Consider the following 15,354-nt stretch of genomic DNA (forward strand, 5'->3'; position numbering starts at 1 on the left):
TTTACCTTGCACTGGTTTCTGGTGGAGGGATGGTCTGCTAGATATGCTCACTGGAAATCCAATGATATTGAGTTGTGTTTCAGGGTTATTTGAAAGTTGAATACTTTCCTGAGGAATTGTTTCTGTAGTGATTGCCAATTTTCTGCTTGAGAGGTTTATGATCAAATAGTTTCTGGCAGGAGCTTTTTGTTGGGCTCTTTCAACTGCTGGTTTTCCGAGGACACTTGCTAGTGAATGTTCAAAATTCTTCTGCTGTTTCTATTAACATTTAGAGAACAGATTTCAGCACCTGCTAGAAGATGTGAAGCACTGATAACACATAGATGGAGAGGATATGGGATCAGCTGTGGCAGGAAATAATAAAAGAGTACTTTGACTGCACAGCAGAAGATAAAGGTACAAGTCCAGAGACAGATGCTAAGTAATTTAACATTAAAAAGAAACGGCTTGATATTTATTTTAAACTAACTTCAAAAGGGACCCGACTGGCCAGTAAGACACATCTGCCCCAAATATCCTTCCCAGGTGAGTTCCTTTCCAAAGCACTTTTCAAACCATACATGCTGAGGTCACTTTTATACATCTGAGCATAGCTGTTATAAAACCAAATCTAAATTATAATATTTATGTTGAGATGCACTTGTGAAATCAGGGGCAAATGAAAATCCTCAGTTAAATTGACAGAACTGGCACAGAGCAAGCATAAAAAACCTTGTGTAAGATAGAGGAGTCAACATGACATGAGACACACTGAATAACCTGGCACTTGCATGGGCCAAAATTATAATAATAATAACTATTTGATTCCCCTGCTTCATGCAGCAGAAGGTTGAGTAAATGAGTCACACTTAAGTTAATACTGGACATCAAAACAAGCCATTAAGAGACCATTCCTGTATCATTTATATTTACAAGGAAAGCTGTTTTAAAATACACACACACTTAGAAAATTAATAATCATTGTGGAGACTTGAGATAAGCTGAAAAAGGTGTAGTCACCATTATTCTCTTGAGATAATCCCAGCAGCTGAGAAAGTGGGATGCCCATTACAGGAAAGAAATGTACTTTATTCATTGTAGATTCCTCCTTTTTTCATTTGTTTTAAATTGGTTTTGGTGTTCCTCCTAATTGAATGTAATGCTTGTGAGAGTTGGGATGACAAGTTTGGAAAATTAAGTCCAATATGCTCATTCCTGAAACCAGCAGAGCAGAGGCAGAAACTGTGCAGCCTTGCCCAGCTAAATATGCCCTCTGTATTGTAAGCTGGAAGAGACTAGTAATGTAAATGCTGAAATGCTCATAATTCCTCTGGTGCAAATAGCTTCTTCCAGCAACTGCATTAAAACCATGTGTTTCCTGGGTAAATACAGGTCTCATTCACTTTCAGAATCAATTATGTCTAACCTAGAGATCTATCAGTAAATCAATGACTGTTACTATAATTATCAGACTTAGCTCTATTATTATCATCATTCCTCTCAGAGATACCAGACTGTTTTGTGATCGGCTGTGTACTGCATGCATTTAGGGAGACAGCATATGGGCTCCAGTGACAGACAGACCCCATTCTCTGATGGACTAAGGCCACAGTTCAGGAATTCTGTATGCAAAAACCCATTAGGCACCAGGGAAAGTCCTTTCCCAAACAATTATGATTTCCTTTTAAGAGCCAGATAGGCAACAGATGAAGCAGGATCATTTTATAGAAGACTCAAAGCATAAAAAAAGGAAGTGACTTGTCAGCACCCGCCCTAAGGTCAGAATTAAGTGCAGTGTTTTTGAAGTTTCTCAAACAGAGTTTTGTCATATTTACTTGGTGTAGGTCATCATCTCTTTCTGTTTCTGTCCATGTGCAAATCTACTTTATTTCATGTACTCTGCTCCTTCTAACATGGCAGCATCTGTCTCATGAGTAGCATCAGGTAGACTTAAATGACACAGCCTAACTCCCTCTTCTGTCTTACACTCCCTAGTGGCAAGGTTTCCTCACCCTCTACAAGCAGTCTCCTTGGACAGAAAAACCTCAGTGCCTTAATTATTTTGTCACCTTTCTCTGATGTATTATTTCTTTGTTCCTTTTTCAAAGCACATTCTCATTTTCTCCATACCAATATTGCCATATAAAGCAGAAAAAAATCACTGCCATTTATTTCTTCTTATTCCTGCCTTTTAGTTGTTTAAACAGTTTCTCTACTCACACTACTGAGAGATCTATTTTAATATTTGTGTAGCCATCACATACTTAAAGTATTTAGTTTCAGTTTTGTGTCTTACAGGAATCTGTAACTACTGCTCGTAACACAGTTTCCACATCTTTGTGCAACTTTGCTTTGTTCACAAATAATATTGATAATTGCTTCAATAATCCTAAAGTGAGAGATCATTCACCCTACTACACCTTACACTTTTCCAATATTTGGTATTTACTGTTTCTAGCTCTCCATTCTGAAGTCTTGGTTGAGTAAAACCAGATAAGGACAATCACAGAATCACAGAACCACACAGAATCACATAAGCAATTAGGTTAGAAAAGACCTCTGGGATGATCAAGTCCAACCTAGGACCAAACACCACTTTGTCAACTTATTAGTTAATTAACTGATCATTAACTAATTAATGAGTTGATCTAATAGAACATTTGCATTCTATCTTTTTCAAGCACTGTAATCTAAGTCAGAGGGAGGATGACTTATAAATGCTAAGAGATAATTAGTGACTGGGCAAAGACAGCAGAAGGAACACTGAGCATTTCCAGTAGGATAGCAAACTTTGCCTTCCAAATAAAAGCTGAAGCACTATTTCAATTAATTCTCCTCAACAGCAAAAAAAATCTTAATTCAAGATAAGCCAAACAAGAAAGCACAAGATCCCAGATGAATATACTTATTACTTTCTGCAACCTTCTCAACAAAGCTATCAAGGCTAATGGTAGCACTATTAGGAAAATGCAAATGAGAAGCAATCCCTGGAGCAATTCCTATCCAGTCAGCAAGAGGGAATGCAAGCTGGTCTCTGAATATTGAAAAATTGTCAGATGGGATTAATGGTGAGGGAAACTCAGGATTGCAGCTTTGTGGTTAAGACAGTATAACAGGATACCCTGCATTTCTTCACTGGTTCCCTTTTATATTCCCACATCTTTAATAAATGAGCAAGTCAAAGATCAGCCCCTGATAATTGTAATGTAGACACTTGCAGGTCTGACTGCTGCAGAGAGTCAGTAATTCTAAATTACTGCTTTCAAACTTGATGTTGGGAGTCATGGTTACAGCACCATGTGTGAACCACAGAGGTTCAGAGGAGAGCACCTGTGAGTCTTCTGTAATTCATGTACTAGTGGGGAAAAGAGGATACACTGCACTGCATATTTGCTCGTAATTAAATTGGTATTACACCACCAGTCATGTGAACAAGAAAAATAAGCTTCTTAATGGAAATGATCTTCTAATAAAACAAATCACAGATGCATTCAGTTCTTCTGGAGACATGAAGATGGGTGCCTTAGTTACAATGTTAGCCCTCTGGCATAGTGTAAAAAAGCATTTTAGTTTTGTGCATAATAGAAGTATTCATAGCTTTAATCTTAAGGATTGGGACAGAGTGTATAGCAAACGGAAGGGCTCAGCCCATAATCTCAAACATAACAATAAATATCTCTGTCAGGAAATTAGATTTTAGAAGATTTCCAATTTTCTTTTTTGTTTCTGTATTTCTCTTTGTATTCTGTAAGCCTTTCTTGTTTTTAAGTTACTGAACTTACAGCTCTTTCAGTAATCTTGATTCTTAGTGCTGCCTCTTGCATTGAAAATGCGTATTTTCAAATGGCCATGTAGTTATTAACCTAGGAAGAAAGCAAAAAAATTCTTTCATATCCATTATATCTATTACATGCATTTTCCTGTGTCTGTGTATCCTGCTGCCCTGTGTCAGGAACACAATTTTATCTTCAGCAAAGAAGAAACACCACCCCTGTTACCTGCTATGAAATGATAGGGAATTAATTTCTTTAAATATTACTTACTGTACTTTTTCTTGGTATTTCCAAAGGACCTTATAGGATTGCAGCGTGTGCTGCATGGTTAGTGTCAGCCATTGATCCCAGAATCATAGAACCAGGCATGCATTAATACAAGAGTTTGCTGTACTCCCATCTGCTCTATACCTCCCATCTTCCTGTCTACAACACAAAATTTAAATTCAAGCATATGTTCAAGAGCGTTTACTCAGATGCCCATAAATTAGGTATATCACCTTTTTGTACTTTTTCCCCAAGGGAAAAAGAAGATTTGAGATCTATGATGTCTGCTGGTTATAGCCATTGGCAAATTCATACCTTGTAAATGCATGCCTAGGCAACACCCCAGTTCCATGAACTTAGGAAACAGGACTAATGTCCAGCCCTGACTGAGAACACTTCTGCAGGACATGATGTCACCAATCTCTCAGTTTCTTCTGGACATTCTTCACATTGGTTCTCAGCACCTCAGTTGTACCTGAGGAGGGCTGCTGAAGGGATGGGTATTTGTCCTTACCCCAGTTCATTCTGGCACTGCAAGGGAGCTTGTGATTTGAGCTGCTGGGAGCTCGTTGGCTAATATCACATATTCTTAGTTTCCAGGATTTACTCAGGTTTTTAAGGTTGTATCTCAGGTCTAGTCTATATGGATACCACAAACTGCATGTGCTCTTCCACAAGTTTTACCACCAATCTATGACATGCACTCTAACCTTTTACCAAGTAATGTTCTACTTAACACCAGTTTTCCAAAAATCACCTACTGGTCCCCAACATGTGTAGGTAAAAACTGAAATGCTGCTACAATTGCTAGGTTATAACTATTACTAAAATTTTAATACGGTATTTATTGCCAACTCTGCCTCTTTAATAACAGACCTGGGAGTAATTTTGTAGAGATGAAAACAGTCTCACTGACCTGACATTTAGTGCTACACAAAGGTAATAACAAGAGCCCAAAGACCGTTCAATTTTTAAAGAAGAAAAATCATATGTAGCCATTATTTATTTACCAATACAAAATACAGGCACTTTTGAAAAGGTTTTAAAATTGCAGCAGTAGGATTACAAGTGCAGAAGAGTGGCAGTGATCCACAGAGACCTCCTGAGGGATTCAGGGAGAAAAGAAGCAGACAGAATTTTTATCAGGTTATTTTTCCTACATAATGTGAGTCCTCCAGAAATTCTGTCCACAGAACTTTGGAAATTTTTGCAAACTGGCTATTGCCTCAGTGGAGCAAAAGGACCCATTGTTAGAGTAATTGAGAAACCTGTAGTGGTTAATATGAAATTGCAATCCTTCAATTGCAGTAAGTTTAACAGGAAAGTTTCCAGTCCAGAACTTATGAGCTCCCCTGAGTATAGCTGTGAAGGATACATATTTCTCAAAGAACTGCTTTTTGGGGCAAGGAGCTTACAAGTCTAGCTTCTTACCAAACCCTTCAAACCAATACTTTCTGGTCTTAAATACTACATCAGAGACACTATTCTATGGCCATAAAATTTAAATTTTCCTTTTTTTGGAGGGCAGGGGGGAGAAAAAAGACTATTTTTTCATACTGCATATTCCAGGAAGGCTCTGACATATTTGGAACTGTTACTGATCCCAGTTGCATATTTGTAGAATAGGCATTTTAATTCAAGAAACCAGAACTCAGACACAGCAAACTTTTTATTCTAGACAAGGTATTCCAGTAATTTTATTTAGTGGCAAGAAAGAATACGAACCTTTCTTTGAAAATATTTTCTACAACTTCATAATCTACTTGAAATGCCTTCTCCTATCTCACAGTATCGTTTTCACTGCATACAGTCAGGACATATTTAAAATAGATCTTGAAACAACGTCCATACACTATCATGCTGTGTCCATCAGAAATACCTTTCTGTGTCTTCTCTGCATCCTGAAATTTCCTAATTGGATTTTTGGAATCCACATATGAAGTAGGAAAGATTTGTAGAAATAGCAGAAACAGTCACAAATTCAGGAAAGAATAACAGCAATTCATCCACTGAAGCTAAGAGAAATCAGGGAGCCCTGAGATTAACAACACAGTTTTTCTGACTAACACAAGAAAAGCTCTTGAGGGAGAAGAGTATTTATTATTTTAATCATCATCTTCATTAGTAAACATGATAATGATTTAATAATAATTCTTATTTTAGAAGTATGGACAGGCCTCTAGCAATCAGATACTATTGTGTTAGGCTTGATGTAAAATTAAGTAAATGTTAATGTCAGACATGAGGAATGTGTCTACACTGCTAAACAAAGGGGACCATGGAACCTTGCTGAACATCATATCCCTCATTTTGTCTGGATGGATATATCTGAAGGATTTGAAGCACATAAGTTACAAGCATGCTTCTAAAGAATGAGGAAGACATTGATATTCAGATAGGGTTGTAGATCCCAAAACCACCTGGCCAAATAAGCTAGCAGTGGAGGAACTGGTAAAAATCTGACCTTGTAACAAAGAGTGCTTTATTCATATTAAATCTCATTTACTGACAAGACAACCTAGACAGAGGCAATTTCTAAGAGCACAGCATGTAGGAGGGCAAGGGAAGAGCTGATTTTTCTCTGGTGGATATGATGAAACTCCTTGCTGGACAGAGAAAATGAATTCTGGAAAGCACTTACGAATTTATAAACAAGACTGACAGGGCAGGAAAATCAAAAGAAGAAAGCAAAAAATAAGGCCTTTTTCTAGGGAAGGAAAAGAACCAGGGACATAAGGAACAATACCAAAATACGGACTGGACACAGCCTTGGAAGAGTCAGGTCCAACTGCTGCACTTTAGATACCTTTGCTCTCCAGAGGAACAGGCAGCAATAACGAATGGATTCTCCCTGTCCTTTACATATCTTTTAAAATAATTTTCTCCAACAGCTGGAACTCTAACCATTCCTAGTCAAACTGAAAGTTACCTGAGTTCTTTTGGATGGGGCCAGGCTCCCTGATGTTGCAATTCAGCTTAGACTAGTCTCAAAAGCATTGGAAAGACAATGGACAGAAGATGCAAAAATAATGAAGTGTCCATAGTGTCATCTTGAACCACAAACGTAGACAGTCATGCAGAACAGTTGCTGTACAAATAACCATGGAACGTCCCCATCTTACAACACTGCCTGGCCAACAGGCCTAGGGAGCAGAGTGGGCAGTAAAAAAAGGTATAAAACCTTTCTGTGACTGGGTATGGACATTGTGTTTGGTGAATTAATTAATTTTTAAGACTTTCATGTCAGGCAGAGGACACACTAGAAAACAAGTACAAGTTTGGAAGAAAAATGTCTAAAAGAAAACCATACAGTGCTGTCAAATAAGAATATTGAATGCCTTGATGTTAATTTTGTATACAGCTTAATTTTTCATCAATCATCTGATGCACTACAAATCCTTGTGTTTGCATTTAATTTTTAATTTTTTCTTTACTTTGTTGCACTTAAATCAGTTCGAATTTGTGCAAACATTTACATATTACCTACTGTAAATTGTGAAACAAGGAGTGCTTGCAAGGCAGCAGTTAACAGAGTTCTCCTTCTTTCTTGGGAGGGCATTTCTCCTGTAAACATGGATTCAGCCTCCCATAGTACGTGGAAAATATGTCAAGTAAATATAGTTAAACTCTAGATTTATCCTCTGGTGACTTTCTCCTCCATATCATAGGAACAGGAGGGGCTACCAAGATAAAAAGGAGAGGTGCAAAAATATTTGGGCCACTTACAGACACTGTAATGACACCTAGAAGCAGCATTGTTTCATTATTTTATCAAACAAGACAACTAGAAGTATTCCACATTTTTTTCCCTGCTTCTGCCATATTAGACATTTGGTGGGTAGCAGCTGTGCAATACCACTGTAGGCTCATATTTGTCTGCATTCCAGCGTCAACTTTTGTTGTTGATGGGCCTGTGCACTTCACTCATGAGAGAGAAACAATAAACTTTATTGATATTACAAAGTCCAAGAGTAAATGCACCGATGGTTTAGCAAGTTTTAATGGCCAGGTACATTGATTATTTGCTGCATAGTAGACAAGGTCAGACAGAATTGTCAGGGAGACCCTCCTGTTCAGTCATGAGCATAAATACCCCCTCATGCTCTAAACTCCTTCTCAGAGGAAGTATTTGTGCAGCTGGATCCAGACTTGATCAATAGTTTATGTCTAAAGGATTCATACCTTCAGTGTCTAAAGGATTCACTCATTTACATCATTCAGGTAGGATTTCAAAGTTTAGCATGCCAATCACTGGAAAAACTAAAAGTCAGAGCTGCCAGCACACTCCTGTTTTGATTCTTCATTCATTCATTTCTATATCACATACCTCCTCACCCCTGTTGTCTAATTGTACAGTTGAGACTGTCTTTCCAGCATATACATTTTTTAATAGATGATTGCATAGACAATTTGAAATTTTTGTGGTCTTTTAGAACCAAAATAAGCAAACAAGCAAACTAATAAATAATTTAAGCACATTCAAGCTTAAATTATCAAGGGAAATATCAACAGATAGAATAGAGAAAATTACTTTTATTTATGGACATTTACTGTTTAATTACACTGTAGCTTATTACATTTTAAGTAGTGTGCCACTGTCAGCCCATGATAAATCAGCTGGGTAGGTTTAGATGACAGCAAAAAGCCTTTCTGAAATTACCAAGGAAATAATAAAGCCAGCAGAACCTTACATTTTCGTAGAAGAGGACCTGATTTGCCATTGAAATCAGCAGTTCTACAGCACCAGTCATATTTCTGATTCAGGCTCTGTGTCATGGATAAAATGTTTGGGGTTTGGATGTTATTGGGAGGAATACTGAAAAGTGGTTGTTGATCTGTTGAAGGTATTTTTATCAAAGTTAGTTTAGCTTTGAAGGTTTTTGGAAGACACAGATACTTGAAAAAGTTTTAACTTGTCTATAAAAACGGTAAAGATAAAAACCAGCAAGGTTCTGTAACTCCTTTTTTTTTCCTTATCAACATCTGTGATCAATGAAGGGTAAAAGGAGATTTTTTTCTTGAGGAAAATCTAAAATAAAACACCTCTATGAAAACATTCATTTAATCAAAAGGAAATATATTTTTCTGAATCTTTCAGATTAATTCTTGTGAGGTCTACTTCTGGAGACCCAAGCTGAACTGTTAGCACGGAGGTCCCTAAACACCACTCATTGATCCATGCTCTGTTTTGTGTAAGCCAGATATATAGAATTTATAAAAACAGAAGTTATAAACATCACATCTACATAGTTGGCTACACTATGCTCCACCAAGATGTGTCTGTCAACTGTGCAAAAGCAGCGGTGTCACTCAGCCATCCCTGGCATACATCAACCACTTAGGGTAAATCCCAAAGCAAAACTTATTTCAGGAGTTATACTTAAGAAATTTGCTATCAGAAGTGGGAAACAAAACTAAAGTGGTTATAAACACCATAAAATAATTTTACACAGATGAAGATTAAAAAGAAAAAAAAAAATAAAAAAAATTAGCTCTTTTGAAACTAGTTTAAATAAACTCATGTCCATAAATGGAAAGAGGTAAATTCCCTACCATTATTCAACAATCCTGAGGACTAGGAAAAATAAACAGAAAGGAAGAGTCTCGTGAGAGAGAAGGGGAAAATTAAATCAGAATATCCAAACAGGGCAAGTTAAAGACTCTGAAGTAGTGGAAATGTCTTTGGCTTCATACTACATCATTTCAGACTATAGTGGAAAAAACCCAACAAATAAACAAATGAAATTAAAATCAAAATGAAATACAAAGACAAAACCCCTAAAAATTAATGTAATTTGTACCAAGAGGAAAAAAAAGTAAACCTATATTTTTTATTAGGAGACACAACTTCAGTTTCTAATCAGCATAGTTGAACTGAGCTCTTTACATTTTATGCTTGTGTTATAAAACTTTGATTGTTTTTTTAATTAGAAAGTTTACTTAGATAATAAAAAACCTACTGTTTTTGCATTCAAATTAAGCTCAAGAGAGAAACAAGATTGATCAAGTTGCTGTTATTACGAGGCAGATTTTTAGTCTCAGTTTAACAATTTTTCTATTAGCATTTCTTTTACTAGTTAATATATATTCAAAAGAGGAGATCGACAGTGAGCATGAACTAGCATTTCTTCCTTACACTGATTTACACCATCTTAGCATCTGGCTTATTGTTTCAACTACCATCTTCTATTACGTGATGTGCTTTCAATTTTCTCCAAAGTATGAGAGATCTAAGTTCTAATGGACAGTTACTTACGCTATTGGTAGACAGTAAAATAAAAATAAATGCTTCTAATGGCTTCCACTGCACTTTATGGATATGCAGCAAAACAGACAAGGATGTTACTCCAGTGAGATTGCAATCTATGTTGTGTGTAGGCTAACATCATCTCCTGTTCAAATTTCTCAGTGCTTCATATTCTTAAATCCTTTGCTATTTCTACAGATTGTTTAGGCTGAAATGTTGTGAGAGAATGACCCAACCCTGAAATGGATCAAGGCAAACAGGACTTTGCTGAGCAAGGAAAAAAGCTGAAAGAGACGGGGACTGGGAGCTATTAAAAAACACAGAGACTAACTTGGCTGGCTTAGACAAATTGTTTAAAAACTTGGAGAAGCTTGTTGCTAGAGCTTAAGCAATTTGGGACAGATGACTAGGAACTGGAAAAACAACAGGAAGAAGAACTGTGTGAGACATGCCAGGATGCAAAAGGATGGGACCAGAAAGGAAGTGAGACTGCTGAAAGAGCCCAGGAGGGAGCATGGAGCTGATCTGAGACTGATGAAAATGCTGGAGATAGACTAGGACTAGGATCCAATAGCAAGGAAAGTGGGCTTTAAATGAGTTGAGAAAGGACCATTGGACATGGATGGACAAGTGGGATTGGGATGACATGTGTGAAGAGTGCAGGTTGAGACATTGCAGGCAAAGAAAGCGAGAGTAGGAAGAGAAACTTAGAAGAGAGAATACATTGTGATTGAACAGGGCCAGACAACTAGCTGGGGAAATAGGCAATGGGCTGAAGAAACCACTACAGAGCTCCAGGGTCAAGCCACAAATCCCTGCTCCATGATCTGCCAGTGCTTATGAACCCCATTCTGTCCAGTAGCGCAGGAAAAACTGACAAATAAATTCTCCCTAGAGTTTCCCCCATCCCCCAAAACAGTTGCTGTATACACCTCGAGCACCCAGAAACTTTAGCTCCATGATGAAAATGGAGAATTATATAATCTGCTCACTTCTGAATGTGCTTCTGAGGACAGGAAAGTTACAGAAATATTTATTTCTTTCTGCCTTCACTGAGGCTGATTGTTGTTTCATTATGGTCAACCTGAAATTTGCCACAGCCTAAATCCATATGTTACACAGCAAAACAATATGCTAGATGAGAAAGGGAATTCTGCTTTTGAAAAAAAAATTGTATAACACAGCTGGCTAAACTCTGCTAATACTGTTCAGAAGAGATGCAGCTGAAAAAGGCAAAAGTAGGACATTAATTGTTTTATTGCTCAGCTTCTTGTTTTTGACTCAGCTCTTCCGTCATCTAAAACTGCTCCAGCCACTAGAGGCAATCTCTATCAAAGTCCCACTCTAAATCACAGCACCAAGGGAGTTCTCAGTTGATTCTGAAATTCATGACTTGTCCCTAAAGCATAATCTCTCTTCAGAAGCTGAGCACATAGATTATGGATCCGAGTCTTCCCCCATGGCCCAGCTGGCAGAATCACTCTGTCAGCCCTTCATGCCCGCAGGAGCCTGATGTGGGCTGGCCCCAGCGGGAGGCTCAGGTGACCAGGAGCCAGGATGCATTGCAGAATGCACCAGCTCAGTCCAGATGCAGTCTGTGAGAATTTATTTTACCAGTTTCACATCTGTTAATAGTTAATATAGTAGTGATTTAACTGTCTCCCTTCTTGATGTTGATATTGCTGTTACTGTCTAACACTAACAACTCCTTCCATCTCTTGATAAAATAGAAAATGTTTCTTATATGTTTCTTCCATTTAAAAAACAAACATTTCCAATTGTGGTCAAAATACCACATGTAAAAGGGCCTAGAAAACCCACACTGTTTTATTGAGAATTAATCTTGCTTATTACAGCCTTGTAGCTGTCAGTGTTTAGTGAGCAGTTTGGGAATTACTGATGTCAGTGAAATAGGAACAGTTTCTGGTAACCACCATAATTGAATAAACTACAAGTAAAATGGAGAGAGGTAGCAAAATGATTGAAAATTCATAGGGGAAAGTGTCTTGACAGCATACCAGAAAAGTCCATTAAAAAATACAGCCCTTCAGATCAGCTACTCCTACACCTGAGTTCTGCAGCCCATAATTTCTTTAATTACCTTTGAAAACTTTCCAACCATCCATTAGAACTGATGCTTTTGCCTTGTTGCTATGATTTCTTCAATTCTTAGAAAATATTACTTTTTAAAGAAGGTTTTTCTTCTTGTCATGCTTTTTGGTATGCTTCTTGGATGGTAAAAGAAAAGAAACTGGAAAAGTTCTATGTTTTGCATACAATAGTGCTGAAATTTTCTCCCTTCACTAAAGAGTCGGATGTGATTGAAATGCTGAAGATTGCTGTTTGTACTGGAGGAGAAGTGGAGGCTGGTTTGTTATAGAAGTACTCTGACAGACTCACTTGAAATAGAAGCGCTGTGCTGCTTTTGCAGCACCACAGCTTGAGTGACTGACAGACCCGTCACAGCACTTTCACTAACAGCAGGGAAAAGCACACATTTCCAAGTGGATAGTTTTCACAGAAATCTTTTACTGCCGCCCAATTATTTCTGTCTTAAAGAATAAAACTTGTTCTCCAGATATGACTAATGCCCCTCTGAATGTTTTGGAATTTTATCCGAAGTTTGACAACTTTCTTGTTTATATTTTAAAAATTCCATTACATTAATGAAAAATCACATATTTTTGAGGCACTTGACATATGTATATTATATCCATTTTTATCTGTTTTACTTTGGAATGGTTAATTCTCTGGCACAATGTGTTTCTCATAAATCCTTATGCTTTCTTTCATGAATTATATATAACACACAGATGGGTTTGAGGGGGGTAGTTAATGAGTTTGCATTAAAGGCTTTTATTTGTGAAAGGACTGAGTGGAAAGGAGTGGAAATTAGGAAAAACTGCCATGTCCTTAAAGTGAAGGTTCGGATTTGTGGATGACAGAAGAGACAAAACAGACCTTATTTCCCTCTGCCTTTAGGCTTGTTCCCTTTTCTCCCCTATTTCAACCAAAGCTTACAGCCTTCAAATCTTCCACTTCTCTGACAATTTAGCAATCCCTTGCCAAGAAACTAAGGTAGTTTTAAGCTGCTGTACTTTGGGAGTCTGTTGAGTCTATTTGGTCTCTTGACTGCTGTTGATGCTGAAAGGAAATTGCACTTTTAAGCAGCTTTTGTTTCATAATTCAAAGGCAGTAGAAACTGAAACAATAAATTAAAAACCTCTGAGACAAACAATAGATCAGAGAGATTACCCATATGGATAAAGAGTAAAAGAAAATGTACTAAAATACTCTAAATAAAAGGATGGGGGTGCTAAAAGGTCCATCAGAGTAGTTGAATCCCTTTAGAAAAGTCAAAAGAAAAAAAAATGAAGAAAACTCAAACAACATTTTCCTCTGCATGTAATAAGGAGCAGTAAATGTAAAACATCAGATATTTTTCATTGTTGCCTGGTTCCACAGATTCTGATTTACCTAATGGCTTGAAAGAAACTCCAGTATATTACTCTCCATTCTATAAATATATTTCATATGCATCTGATTTTTATCAGATGAGGCTAGGGCAGAGTGAAAAAACAGAGGACCTTTTTACTGACCTGAGGCTGAAAAGTCCATCTTACAACTTCTAAAAGCCCAGTTGCTAAGTGACTTTAGAATAAAATAGCTAAAAATAAGGCTACATGAAGAACAAGATTTCATCATCTGCCTTGTGCTGTATAATGCAAGTTAAAAGTTTCTGGGCACACTCTGACCTTCCAACCATAAGTAAATCTCTAAAAGTAAATGAACAACCCAAGAACCTGTGGCAGAAGGATCACAAAACCAGACTGTTCAAGACAAACCAAATAGTGTTGCAATGTGGTATTTCTCTGACAGAGCACAGGCTTAGGCAATCCTAGAAAATAGGGAACATGGAGTAGAGCAAAAAGAACAACATTATTTCTTTGTTTCTGAGTGCTGCTAGAACAAAAGCAAGAATTATGGCATATGAGATCTCCTCACAGGGCTATGGACAGTGCTTCCACAAGAGCTGAGTTTACAGCCCACATGGATGCAAGGGAAGCAGCACTTCTCCTGTCTAGGTGTTGGCATAAGAAATCACTGTTGCCACAGGACTTTTAGCTATTCTGAAATTTGTGTTCTATACAGTAAAAGACAATATTTAATAATTTCTCCTGTGTTTGATAAAATGTACAGCTATATCTTCTTAAAAGGTATTTTTCCTGTGTTTAAATTATGCCAGTACTTTGATAATTCTGTGTAGTACAAATGGTAAATGAAGGCAGCTATGGAGAAGGCAAGAGTTTGGAAAGCTAGATAAGGTGACTTTAAATTGTCCCAGGTCCTGAGGAACTGGGACAGAAAAATGAAAATCCTGTATATAAGAGGTGTCCTCCCAGAAGTGGGTTGCACATTATTTTTTTAGCACGAAAATTAAAATTATGATAATAACTATTAAAAAAGTAAACTTGCTGATGTGCAACAGAAGGAAACAAATAAAACTGAGCAGACTGGTATAAAAACTGCCCTGTCTGTTCCTTTGAGGGAAGGTGACTGTCCAAAACACAACAAAAAAGGCTTGCCAGCACTAACAGAGGACAGGGGCAAATTGTCCTAAGAACACAATCTTATGCTTTTAGTTAAACAGCTACAGCTTACAAGTCAAAAACAAGCTCAGGAGAACATTAATAGCTGCAAGCACATTCTCCATGATAAAAATGCAATTAAATCTGATAAAAAGAGAAGTTTTTGGATAAACTGTATATGGAACAACTTTTGAAAAGAGAGGAAACAATCAGTCTGTTAACACAGGAAGGTTGGAAGCTCAAACTTAAAGGCACTACTATCAGGCCAAGGGGAATCTTTCCAATCTAAAAGGAGTTTCGATTAAAGACAGCAGAGAGCAATACGTATAACAGAGTATATAACGGTGGCTTAAGAATGCAAAAGTAAGAAAAATAATCCAAAAATCAAACCACAACAAAATAATATTTTACTCTGGCCTCTACTGAATAGCCTGGAGGCTATCAAGACACAATATATATGCTGGAATAGGGGCCCAGGACAAGCAGGAGAGTGTGTGTT

Source organism: Camarhynchus parvulus, chromosome 3 (genome assembly GCF_901933205.1).
Source record: "Camarhynchus parvulus chromosome 3, STF_HiC, whole genome shotgun sequence".
In the NCBI taxonomy this organism is placed as follows: Eukaryota; Metazoa; Chordata; class Aves; order Passeriformes; family Thraupidae; genus Camarhynchus; species Camarhynchus parvulus.